The sequence below is a fragment of the Acomys russatus genome, chromosome 32 (assembly GCF_903995435.1).
Source record: "Acomys russatus chromosome 32, mAcoRus1.1, whole genome shotgun sequence".
Taxonomy (NCBI): domain Eukaryota; kingdom Metazoa; phylum Chordata; class Mammalia; order Rodentia; family Muridae; genus Acomys; species Acomys russatus.
In genome coordinates, this window is record NC_067168.1 from 10,951,962 (window position 1) to 10,965,582 (window position 13,621).

A 13,621-nucleotide genomic window follows, 5' to 3' on the forward strand; every position below is an offset into this window, starting at 1 on the left:
GTTACCATATAATGGTAGAGACAGCATCTGCTACCAACTAGACATCTTATGCCACCAAGTAAAGCCTGCAGTGCCAGGAATGGGTTAAATCTTACATCATCTGCCAAATGACTGCACAAACCCTTCTGCCAAACATTACAGGTTATGGCCAGGGCTATTACTCCCCAGAACTTTGTGGTAAAGCCCTATTGTTGAAAATATACTTTCTATGTAATAAAACTTGGAGAACTACATCAAACCCCTCAAGGGATCTATGCAGAAAAGGAAAGAGGAAATATTTTAAGAGCCAGAGGTGGTGGATGATTCCATAGAAACAATGTCTTCCAGATGTACATATGAACTCACAGAGGCTGTGATAGCATTTATAAGACCTGTACAAGTTCAAACCACACAAAAATTCAGCACTAAAACGGGAAAGTGGATGCTAAGTCTCCCCCTAAGCAAGAGACTGTTAGTAATTGATACCTACTTGGATCTAGAACTTCAGTTGTCTCCAATAAGTGTCACTGGGTATAGCAACCACACAGCAAGCCGACAAGATACCTAGGAGTAATTAGCAAACAAAAAAAGAACTCCATGTCTTTTTTGTGAACATTTTGTTCTGCTTTATTTGGCTTTTGGGGGGCAGTATTACTGTTTTTTGTTTATTCTGATTTTCATTTGGGGAGGTTTGTTTATTTGTTTGTTGAGATAGAATATAAATCATAAATTTGGGTGGGTAGAGAAATAGAGAGTTGGGAAGGGCAAATTATGATCAAAATATATTGATAAAAATTATTTTAAATAAAAAATAACAAATATAAAACCCTTAGCAAACTCATAACACATGGAACCCAGAAATAAATAAAAAATAATAAGAGGCTTCTGCCAACAACACAAGATTGATTTAATATAGATAAATCTAATCAATATAATTAATAATGTTGGCATAATAAAAGATTTTAAAATCTGTAAAATTTTCTCCTAAGAACAGGAACAAATGTGTGTGTGTATGTGTGTGTGTATGTATGTTTACCATTACTATTTTAAAGTACATAGAGATCATGGCAAGTTCAGAAAACAACTTAGACGGACAGGCAGGCAGGCAGACAGGCAGACAGAGGTCCACAATGGCTCATGTGGTTAAAGACTTGGTCCCCAAGCAAGGCAAAACCTGAGGAAAGTGACCAGATCGCATACTAATTTTATCAATGTATTACTCCAATCTATTTAGTCATGACTCAGTGAGCACTCAGAAGGTAGTGGGAAAGAAAGTAAGGCCTTAGAGGAAGGGGGTTGCCAGGATCTGCCTATGAAGGGTCTGTCTTGGCCTTGGCCTCTCCTCTGATTCTTCCTTCCCCGCATCATGAGATACGTGGCTCTGCTCCAGCGTGCAATCTTCACCATGGCATTTCACCTTCACATGTCCCATAGCAAGGATTCCAAGCAACCAAGGATCCAAATCTCTGAAACCATGAACCAAAGTAAGCCATCTCTCCCTTGAGCCATTTACAAGAGGTATGTTGTCACAGTGCCATCTAAGGCAAACATCAAGTGTGGACATTTATCATACAGACCCTGCCCCTTCATACATGAAGTTTCTCCCATGATTAACAGCTCCAAATTGTGTTGTCCATTTGTTACTACTGAAGCAATATTGCTATTTAATATTAACTACAGTCCACAGTTTACATTAACAATCATGCTTTTTGTTGGCTAGTTCTTTGGTTTATAACAGAAGCATACTGTGATGTATGTATCATTACGGATCCATACAAGTCTCTTTTCCTTCACCAAAAAAGCCCCTGTTCTCTACTCTCCTTGCCAAAATCCTGGGAAAATCTGACCTTTTCAACTGTTTTCAGAGTCTGGATTCTTTACAAAATGTCATTTGTAATCAGATAGCATATAACTAATTAAATTGACTTCTTTCAGTTCATTCATGATTTTTCATGGATTGAAAAACTCATTTACTGCTGGAAAGTATTTGGCTGTACTAAACTACAGTAAATAAGTCATTAAACCTCCTTAGATAGTTTGGGGGACAAATACCTAAAATCATACTGCTGGGTAGTATAGGAAGCCTACTCTTGGCTTTGTGAGGAACCACCAAAGTGTCTTTCAAAGTGGTTGTACCATTTGGTCTTCCTGGCATTAATCAATGAAATCTCTTATGGTTCCAGGTCCTAACCAGCACTGTTGTATCTATGTCCTAGATTTTACGAAGCAATTTTTATCTTTAAAATGACTGGGACAATAGGTGAATTTATTAAGGTTGTGGGCTCCAAGGCCAATTCACAAAAGAGTTAATTTTTATATACTACCAACAATTAGGAATTTTTAAAAATACTACTTACAATAGCTTTCTAACATTAAATCACTGAGAGATGCTCCAATGATTAAGAGCACTTTCTACTCTTCTGGAGGACCTGGGTTCAATTCTCAGTACCTACAAGGCAGCTCACAGCTATCTGTAACTATGGTTCCAGGGGAGTCAATGTGCTCTTCTGGTGCCCATGGGTACCAGGCACACATGTGGTGCTCAAACTTACATGGAAGAAAAATACTCATAAATTGAAAATTTTTAAATTTTAAATATTTTTAAAATACTACAGAATAATTATAATGAAACATCTACATTGAAACTACAGACATGTTTCAAGGCTTTTTAAAGATAGAGTATCAAGATGCAACCTAAGCTGGCATCAAACTCTCAATTCTCCTCCTTCATCCTCATGAGAGTTGGATTACAGCATGTGTCATCATGCCCAGCCTATCAAGGAGACCAATAGAGCCAACAAATCTGGGAGTTGGGGTGGGGCCTGACTGCAGAGCCTGATGCACCAGCCAAAGACCATGCACAGTGAGGACTAGACTCCTTCTTGATCAGATTTAGTAGATAGGCAACACAGTCTTCTTGCGGGTCCCATAATATGGAGAGTAGGGGCTACCCCTGACATTGACTCTGGTGCCCACTCATTGATCACTTACCCCTGGTGGGTTGGCCTTACCAGGCTACAGAGGAAGAGGATGCAGGCAGTTCAGATGAGACTCAGATCAAATGATAACAGAGAAGGGCTCCCCCTTTCTGAGGACTCCAAGAGAGGGGAATGAGGAAGACAAGGGAGGGGGCTACAATGAGAATGTAAAGTGAGTAAGTTAAAAAAAAATTTTAAACACTTCTTATGAATATTTAAAGACCAAAATGATTAGAGACATGTCATGATCACCCATCAGAAGACTCATCAATATTGAAAAATCAGACTTCTCAAACTGCTTTGTAAGTATATCCATTTCAAACTAAATCAAAATAGCTGGAGGGCTTTTTAAAGAACTGTTTAACTAATTTTAAAATTTTTAATGTAGATTTGAAGAATCCAGGGAACAATAGCTTTTTCAAAAAGAACACCTTCTTTTCCAGTCTTAAATTGGTCTAGTGACAGGCAAGTACATTGGTAGAACAGAAAAAGTCCAAAAATAATTTACATACAGGGAGAGATGGTCAACTTGAATACTAAGGCAACTCAATAAAGAAAGATGGGTCATTTGAGTAAATTGTACCAAACCAAATGAATCTTTATAGAAACAAGAGAATATGGTCCTTGACCACTATCTCTTACCCCTCCCTAGGTTCTAATATGTGCAATAGAGATAGATAGATAGATAGATAGATAGATAGATAGATAGATAGATAGACAGACAGATAGATAGATGACAGAATTCCTACATACATGCATACAGATAGATGATGAAGATAGATACATGATAAGTAAATGAAAGAGACAGACAGACAGAGGTTAATGACAGATCTACCGGTAGATTGGTAGAATCTTGATGAGTAGAACAAAGATGTCCTAGTCCAGATCCAAAGCAATAAAACTATAATCACAAAAAATCAATAAATTTTATATCATCAAATTTAAATATTACTGCTCACAAAAGAGGAAATTAAAAATTAGTGGTAAAGGTTCTTGAAAATATATATCTAAGAATTCATCTATACATGTATATGTAAGTAAACATATAGAAAGATATGATTCCAGGAATTGCAGCTATGTGAAGCTATTTGCATACTAGATACTATTTGATACTAGAATTTGGGGTCACCAAACAAAGCATTCTGAAAGATGTCAAACAAGAGAGGCAAAGATGTCAGTTTACATAAGTATTTTTGTAAACATAAGTAGAAGTCTCCAAAGAGGGGCTAGCGTCTGTCATTCTCTCACAACCTTGAACTCTGTAAGCCCTATGACTGCAGTGGCATAAGTATCTGCTGGCACAGAGTTCTGAGATGGATAATGTGCAATAGAAATATGCTTATTATTTCTGGAGACAAAATGTCTGAGCACAAATCATAGACAAGTTGATGTCTTCTGAAGGGCCACAGAGGCAAATCAGTCCCATACTTGTCACCTAGCTTCTGGAGGCTTTCTGGAGGACTTTGGCATTCCTTGGCTTCTGTTATATTGGCCTAATCTCATTTACCTTTGCATATGTTTCATATAGATGCAAGTCCATTATCTCAGTCCAGATTACCCTTTTTTATAAGAACAAACATTGTATCGGGAACAAATTGTATTGTGCTGTAATGACAAAGGTATCAGAAACATGTCACACTGGTGGCTTTGAAGAGAAAAACCGAGGCCAAAGCCAATGAGCACCAGAAAGAAGCACAGTCCTGCCAGCACTTTCACTCCAGCCCTGTGTGACTACAGTAGATCTCTGACCTATGAACTATAAGGTGATACATTGGTGACTGTATACCAGTAAGTCTAGAACAATTTGTTACATCTGGCCATAGAAACTAATACAAACAAATAATACCACACTCACTTCATAAATCATAGAGAAAAGCAGAGAATCCAAGGTCTGATAATGTACCCTTGCCTTGTCTATACACTGGGGTCCTAGGCTCAGTCTAGGGCTCTTTCCACAGTGCAGGCAGGGGTCTAAGCGTGAGCAGGTTCATGTCAGCAAAAGACCTAAGGGAACCTAAGCACGCCACCCTGGAAGAGACCTTCATTTTCTGGAAGAGACATTTTTGCTCTCAAAGCCTTGTGAGCCTCAACTGAGAATGCATAGCACTAGCTAGCATATGGGAAATCACATGCCCAAAGGTATGTCAGGTATGTAACCTGAAGACTAAAACCAAGAGCCCAAGCACACATATCAATCATTTTAAGCAACTTTAAATCAATTTATGTTAATAACCTTCCTCTAGCTTAGTGTCAGGAGTCTCGGCTTGTAAGAAATCAAATAAATGACCCTGACCTTTTTCAAAAACTGAAAAATTGTTCCGAGAAGTAATTTGTTTTATTTGGACAGTAGGTTAAGTGTCAAAATTAATATATCTCTTAGAAAATCTGAATTAACATACTAAATTATAAAGCAATTTAAAATGTCTTCAGGGCCTCCACATTCTTGACAACATTAATAAGTGTTTCTGAAGTAAACAAATGTATACACTGACCACGGCAGCTATATATTTCTTAACCCAGTGCAGCCATCATTTGTGCAAAAGATGCGTAGGCAATAACCCCTAGAACTGTGCATCTCAAAGTGCCCCTGAAAGCTCAAGATTTTTCAGGACTGTGTACTATTCTGACACAGTTATAAAAATCTGTCCTTGTTCATATATAGGAAAAGTAATCACTTAAGACCTGGTATTTAGAAATCAGAGCATCTCTCTTCATAATCTCCCTGCTCCTAAATCAGAGAGAAAAAAATTAAATTTAAAGTTGAATTCTTCCTTTGAATTTAGGTTTCTTCATCTTTTTATTACTTATATTATTGTGTACATGTCTAAAAATTCTACATGTTTGCTAAAGAAAACCTCTAAAACACAAAGGAAAATCACTTTCAGTCTTCTGCAGTAGCAAGTGTGACCTCTGTAGTCACTGAAGTAAAGTCAACAAATGTGCATCTCAAAAAATACTTCCTACAAAACAATATTTTCCTGCCGTCCTGAGTTCTCACCTACCTCAGCAACTTCATATTTAAAAAATGAAATCTTTATCAGAACTGACAAAAGCCAAGAAACTTCACTCTCTATTTTGAGATTCCTGACTTTGAACATCACCTTCTGTCTTTTTTAAGCTCTTGGCGTTTAATGATGTTTAGCTTCTCAAAAGCACTGGAGCTGGGCTTTAGTTACAGCTCACCCCACTGGTGTTTTGTACTCTTCACTGCGGTTAAGATCAACACAGTGAGTGCAAACACAGATTAAATAAAGTTCTCATACTGAACTGAACAAGAGGAGAATCCTTCTTAAACAGCATGGAGAAGTAGGCTTTCCATGATTCGTCCGCTGATAAATGGCTTAGTGTCACTTATTATTGTGTGGTGTCAAGCTTAAAAATGTGGAGATCTGAAGGATTAAATAAAAGTAAAGAAAGAAAGCCTACAATCTTCTAGTTACAACTGATTATGCTTTAACGTGTCCTAAGGCAAGGTTTACTATAACAAGAATTAGAGTACATTAGAACTATGTTCCATCTTAATAAATATAAAGTTCAATTATAATTCTCCATATGCATAAATTCATTGATATGTTACAACTAGTTCAGCCTCAATTGTTGGACAATTAATGATAACCCTAGTTTTTGCTATGATGTTGGTAGTTACATGTCTTTAATTATTTTATGGATGAACTAAGGATTATGTGTATACATATATATAGTATTGACTTTCTAAGTGTTAATGTACTCCTTCATTTCGATGTTGCATTATAATACTTGCTTCCCCACATTTTTCAATCATTACATATTATCATAACTCTGAATGTTTAACTAAGTTGATAAGTAAAAGCATTACCTCCTTGTTTTGCCCACTGATTATAGTGTGTAACTTTCAGCTCTGGGCAAAGACTCTTCCTTCTGTGATGGTAAGCTGTGCCTACAGAGATCACAGCTGTCTAAAGTGCTGAGAGCAACTAACTATTGAATAGTGCTCAGCTGTAAGTGGAACATCAACACCAGCCTTTCCCAGACTCAGGGAAGATTGTGAGAGAAGAGATAGAAAGAATCTAAAAGAAAAAGGAAAGGGAAAGGGAATGGTGTGGAACACTGACTTCTAGGCATGATATAGTCATTTCAATCTTAAACTCACAGCAGCAATGGTTACCTGCACACTATCTCCATAAGGTTGGGCCTGTCAACATTCTATGAGGGAGGGTGGCTTACTAAGCCCCTGTAGAAGGAATCTCTTATGTCTGTACGGAAGCATCACCTGTCATTAAACAGCTAATAGCCTATAGCTGAGACTGGAAATAGACATCCAGCAGGCAGAAAGGATTCTGAGATAGAGCCAGCAGGTGCTTGAGATTTTTCTGGACAGATGTAAGAAGGACAGACAAATGGTACCTGAGCAAAATGTAGATTAGTATAATGGGTTATTTTAAGTTATGAGATATTTAGAGGAGACGTCAGCTATATGGCCTAGGTATTTGTAAATATATTTTTTGAATCATGTTTCATTATTCTGGGAGCTTGGGACCAGGAGGATAAAACCTGCAACAAACCTCCACCCATCCTGAGGATTTATTGGTAGTTAATAGTTGACGGGGCAGGGACATTTTCTTCAACAGTAAGCCACTGGTAAGATGTCCATGTTCCTGGGGACAAGGTTCTTTCAGGGATGCGAAGCCTATCTGAAGAGAAGAAACATTCTACAGGGCACAGACCTGTCTATAGGAGTGCCCAAACTAACTAAGAGAAGAGCAACTTGAAAGTGTGGACAGAGTTACTAGTGAAACAACTACTGGGTTGGAAGGAGACAAATTCCACAAGAGATTATACTGACAAGAAGTCTGCGAGCCTCCTCCAAGCTAATCCACCAACTTCCACAGAGAATAAAAGGGGGTGAAAGCTAGAATCTGTTGGGAGTTGATCTGTTGCTCTGTGCTGAGTTCTGGGCCCCAAGATCTGGTTGCAATCACATACTCTGATCAATGTTCTGTAAACTTTGCTCCCCAGTTATCTCTGATTGATTAACAGAAAAGCTGTACAGCTAATTCTGGGCAGAGGAGATAGGTGGGCAGAGCTTTCATTCCTGAGTTTGGGGTCTCAGGTGGGGATCACAAAGGGAGAATGAAAAAGGAAGAGATAGAGAAAGGACTTCACCACGAGGAGTTGACCTGATGGAGCAGAAACAACCAAGCAACACCAATATGGCAAGTAACTTGGACATGTGGCTGGGAAATAGCAAGACTGGCATAGAGAATTAATATAAATGCCTATCTGCCCAGTTATTGAGATTAAAGCTTATTAATAAATATAACAAGGCTCTGTGTCTTTTACCTGGGAGCTGGAACAGGTGAATAGAAAAGCTCTCCTCCCCCCTAAAAAAATTATCTACTAGAAGAACTAGAGGTGTGCTGTCATCATGCAAACAGTGTCTCTCCAGCATACTCTATAAACAAAGCTTAGCATTAAATCTACTGGCGAGGGAGAAATGTTTACAGGGTTTACCACTAGTAGCATAGGGAACACAGACTGGAACACTACTGAAAAACAAGCTAGTATATAGATTTAATATTTTCTGAGTAATAATATTGACCAACTTAATTCAATGACAAAGCTCTGAAAATGTAAAGGGAAAAAGCCTAACACATCCTCGTAATGTAAATACCAATATGTTAACAAAATTTTGATACACAGAGTGCCTGATTAGTAGCCAATTGCCTGCAATTGCAAATTGATTCTAAATGATTCATATTCCTGCCTTCCCTCTCCTTTTACCTACCTTTCTAAAACAGCAGAGCAGACCTCATCTCTTACCCCTTGAATCTGGGCACACCTTTCAACTTGCTCGAATGGACAGATGATAACAGCTATGAAGCTAGCAGGTGCTTGGAGTAGTAGTTCTGCCTCCAGTTTGTACACTGCCATTTCTAAGAAAGCCCAGGTTAATCTGCCAGAGGACAAATGACACCTGGAGTGAAGCCAAGTCCCTCTAATGGGACAAGAACGTTTCGACTGTAGGTCAGTGGCTCCCAACCCTCCTAATGCTGTGACCCTTTAATGCAGTTCTTCATGTTGTGGTGACCCCAACCATAAAATTATTTTCATTCCTACTTCATAACTCTAATTTTGCTACTGTTGTGAATCATGATGTAAATATCTGTGTTTTCCAATGGTCCTAGATGACCCTTCTGAAAGGGTCATTCAACCCCCAAATGACTGATCCACAGGTTGAGAACTGCTGCTCTGGTCGACCAAAAGCCTGCTGAAAATAATTCATAGAATAAGCCCAGCCAAGACCTTCAGGACTGACTGGCTGGTCACAATATATGAGTAGCACCTACAAAGCCCAGACCACAGTAGATGGACATTGGGATACAGAAACAAAGTAAATTTCTATTGCTGTCTCCTAGTGGTACTTAGGATGGTTTTCCCCAGCATGTTAAGTGCTGAAAGTAAATGTGTGCTCTTCCTTTATGTACAGGGAGATTTGTGCAGCACACAGACAATGGACAGTCGATGTCTTGCTATATATATTAAGACCATCTAAGAGGATCCCTTCTTCTCCCACATTAAAAACATTCAGTTTTTTATTTGAAGTGATGACCAGGCACACTGTAAGTCAGGGTAAAAGTTTTTCCCAGGCACTGTTTTTAGAGAAGGAGAAAACTGCTGAGTGATGAACAAAGAAGCCAGTTTGTGCAGGCTGCAGGAGCCTTTAGCCTTTTATATCCCTCACTTATATACTGCAGGGTATACAGTCTAGCACACAGTAGATCACAGTCATCTTTTTGTCTTAAGAAGTTCTACCCTAATATAAAACATAAGCAAACAATTTTTTAAATTCTAGACTCCATTTCTACTAGACCACTTTGCTGAGGTGTCCTCAGAGAGGCAATCTTCCTGCCACAGGTACCTAAGGTCTCATGCCATGCCTTTCTCTTTTGTCTTGGTGCACTGTCAGTTTCTTTCCATTTTATCACAGATTAAACTTGCTTTCATCTGTGGGGACCCAAGAAATTCTCAGCCACTTGAATGATACAGACTGATGACTCAGGGTCACCAGATGCTTACCAGATTCTATCTGTGCATAATACAAGAGCAGACCCAGCCAGTTTAAAGAAAGAAAGAAGCACTGACAATGCCAGAGCTTGCATCACACACAAAGTCCCATACTTCCAAAGTTCCCTAGACCCAGAGAACCCTACATTAGCTTAATGCTCTACTAGCAGCACCTTGAAATTCATTTTCACTTTGTACTAGGTGCAACAGATAGGTCTCCTGGTATGTTCAGTCTTCTACAGAACAGGTCATATATGGATGTCATCTCCATTACAAAATATTCCAGATGGTACTGGTCACTGGGTCTGTTAATGTCTGGAATTTACTGTGTAATATTTATCTTATTGTTTTTAAGAATGTCACACAGGATCACTGTATTTGCACTTTCACCCCACTCTTCTCCCTCCAACTCATCACAATCTCTCTCGACTTTGTTACTGTTCCACACAAAGGAGTGTGTCATTTGTGGTTTGGTGTGTGTGTGTATACTGAGTCCATTTACTGTAGCTCATATATATGTGTGTGTGAGTGTGTGTGCGTGTGTGTGTGTGTGTGTGTGTGTGTGTGTGTGTGCGTGCGTGCATTTAGCAGTAACCACCTGGGAATGTAGCCCTTACCCACCATCTCTTTGAAGCAGATGGAGACCATTACAGAAGTCTACAACAGATCAACATAAAGAAGATAAGTGAATGTGAGGTGCCCATCCACAATTGGTACATCTACAATGCAACCCCTAAACCTAAGACTCAGGGCACATCTTGGAGGAGGGGATGGAAGTTTTAAGGACAGAGGACCAGAGTGTCTGCTGTGAGGTTGTGGCTTCTAATTATGGCAGGGAGGTGCACCCACAAAGTCTAGTGTTTTAAACCTTAGGTTTTGTTCTGTTTCTCCACAACCATTCACATACCAGTGCAGGCACCCTTAGCAAAAAATTTGAAACAAACACTGGTAAAACTCTGAAAACTATCTATGAAGGGACTGCCTCAATTTTCACAAAAAACAGAATATATTCCCATTAACATCCCAGCTCCACACGGAATGCACTGCTGGGACTGCACACCTCTTATCTCTCTTGCCTTGCTTTCACATTCTGTTGTGTGGTGAGGAAAATGGAAGTCTAAAATGCAGTCTTTCTCCAGAGGTATCATTTTATGTACTATTTTATTACACTTGCATTGTGTGTCAGGTATCTAAAAGAACACATAGAAATGGCCTCTTTCTAAAATGGCCTTTTTATGACCTCTCAGAGGAAAAGCCTTTGGAACTCCTCCAGATACCGTGAAGCCCCAGGACTGGACTTTCTGAGACATATCATTATTGTTGCCAGCAGCAATGAATGTTCACTGGGTTTTTCCATGGTCTCTTCTTGGCGTATGTGATTATTCTTGAACCTTTAGAACACTCCTCCCAGAAAAGAGAAACTGAAGGTGGGGGCACCGTTGATACAAGCTTGAGACCCATGACAGGGTAGGCTCCTGAGAGGATTTGGGGATGACTCTAGCTGAGACTCTTAATAGCAGGAGTCATGGAGTCAGAAGAGGCCACTTTCTAGCCAGACATGACTTCTAGTGGAGGGAGAGGAACAACTCCCACCCATAAAAACTTTCAACCAAAATTTACCCTGCCTGCAAGATGTGCAGGGATAAAGTTAGAGCAGAGATCGAGGGAATGTCCAATCAATGCCTGGCCCAACCTGAGACCCACCCCGTGGGCGATAGCCAGCCCCTGCCTGACGCTATTAATGATACTCTGCTATGCTTGCAGACGAGAGCTTAGCATAGCAGTCCTTTGAGAGGCTCCACCTAGTAGCAGACTGAAATAGATGCTGAAATTCATAACCAGACATTAGGTGAAGCTAGGGAGGGGGCAGCGTAGTCTTCATGTGGATCTCCTACTAAGGAGAGCAGGGGCTGTCTCTGACATGTATTCTGTTGCCTGCTTCTCTGGCCCTCTGGCAGGGCTGCCTTGCTCAGCCTTAGTAAGTCCTAATGTAACTTGGTGTGCCAACGAGGGTTAGTGGAGGGAGTCCCGTTTCTGAGGAGTAGGCAAGGAAGATGGGGGAGAGAGAGGAAGGACCTGGAGGAGAGAAGGGAGGGAGTTACGATCAGGCTGTAAAGAGAATTTTTAAAAAGAAATTTTTAAAAATGTCACCAACATATTGACGTGTAGGCAACCCTATGGGGGCATTTTCTTGCTTAATGTTTGGTGTGGGAGGGCCCAGCCCACTGTGTGCTATGACACCCTTGGACATGTGATCACTGGTTGTATAAGAAAGCAGGCTGAGCAAATAATGGGAAGCAAGCCAATAATCAGCATTCCCCCACGGACCCCACTTCAGTTCCTGCCTTCAAGTTCCTGCCTTGAGTTCCTACCTTGATTTCTGTTCATGAGGGACTATAAAAAGTTAAGCTAAAATAAAATCTTTCCTCCTCCCATAGCCAACCCACATCTCCATATAGTCAGAGATTTTCCCCCAACCATTGGATTTTGGTTTTTCCTATTTACATAATGGATGATACTGACTGTCTCCATTGGGTACAGGGGCATGCCGACTCCCTTTCTTATTAAACTATTTCCACCAAAACCTGTTAAATAAGTTTTAAATTTCAGTTCTGAAGCTGTTCTTTTGTATGGAGAACTGTTACCTGAATAACAATGTTTATTCTTTCTTAACTGGTGCATATAAAATAAGTTTAAATTTATATCGAGTACTCCATTCTACAAACATTTGATGTTTTCATACGGTTCTCCATGCCAGAAAAGGAAAGAGCTTGCTAGTAAAGTGAGGGCAAGCAAGCAAGAAGGAAATGCTTCTTTCCTCAGTACTCTTAGGAAGGCTTCCAGAAGAAGGTGTGGCCCAGATTAAAGGTGAGTCTTCCCTCCCACCTCAAGATCTGGAAGAGAAATGGATCTTCCTACTGCAAATTAAGCAAAAATCCCTCACAGGTGTGCCCTCCTTTTTTTTTTTTTTTTTTTTTTTTTTAGGTTTTAGTTAATTCCAGATGTAGTCAAGTTGACAACCACATTTGAAAAATATGCAATATTTATCTAAGTTTGGCTTATTTTGCTTACCAATAGTCTCTAGTTCTATCTAAAAGAAGAATTTAAATAATTTCATTCTTCTTTATGAATAATACTCCACATCATATATTAACAGCATATTTTCTTTGGCCATTCATCTACTGATGAACACCTGGGTTGTTTTCATACTTTGGCTACTATGAATAATAGCACAATAAAAAATGTGTATATTGGTGTCTGTTGTATTTTGACTTTGACTCCTTTGGGTCAATACCCCAGAGTGGAATGGCAGGCGCAAACAGCAATTCCATTTTTTAGTTTTTTGAGGAATCACCACATTGATTTCTCTAATTGATTATTAGATAATTACTGAAATTACTCCAGTAATATTGAATATAGATTCTTTTTTCCTGGCATCCTTTCCATCATTTCATAGCAGGATTTTGTTTAGTGCAGAAAAAAAGAGAGGTAGGAAAAACAAAAACTAAAACTGAGGATTTACACATTTTTATAAAGCAGGCTCAGGATAAAGCAGGATAGAAGTGATTTAGTCTGCATTATCAACATGACTGAAGTTGCTTGGTTTTCTTAACCGAAGC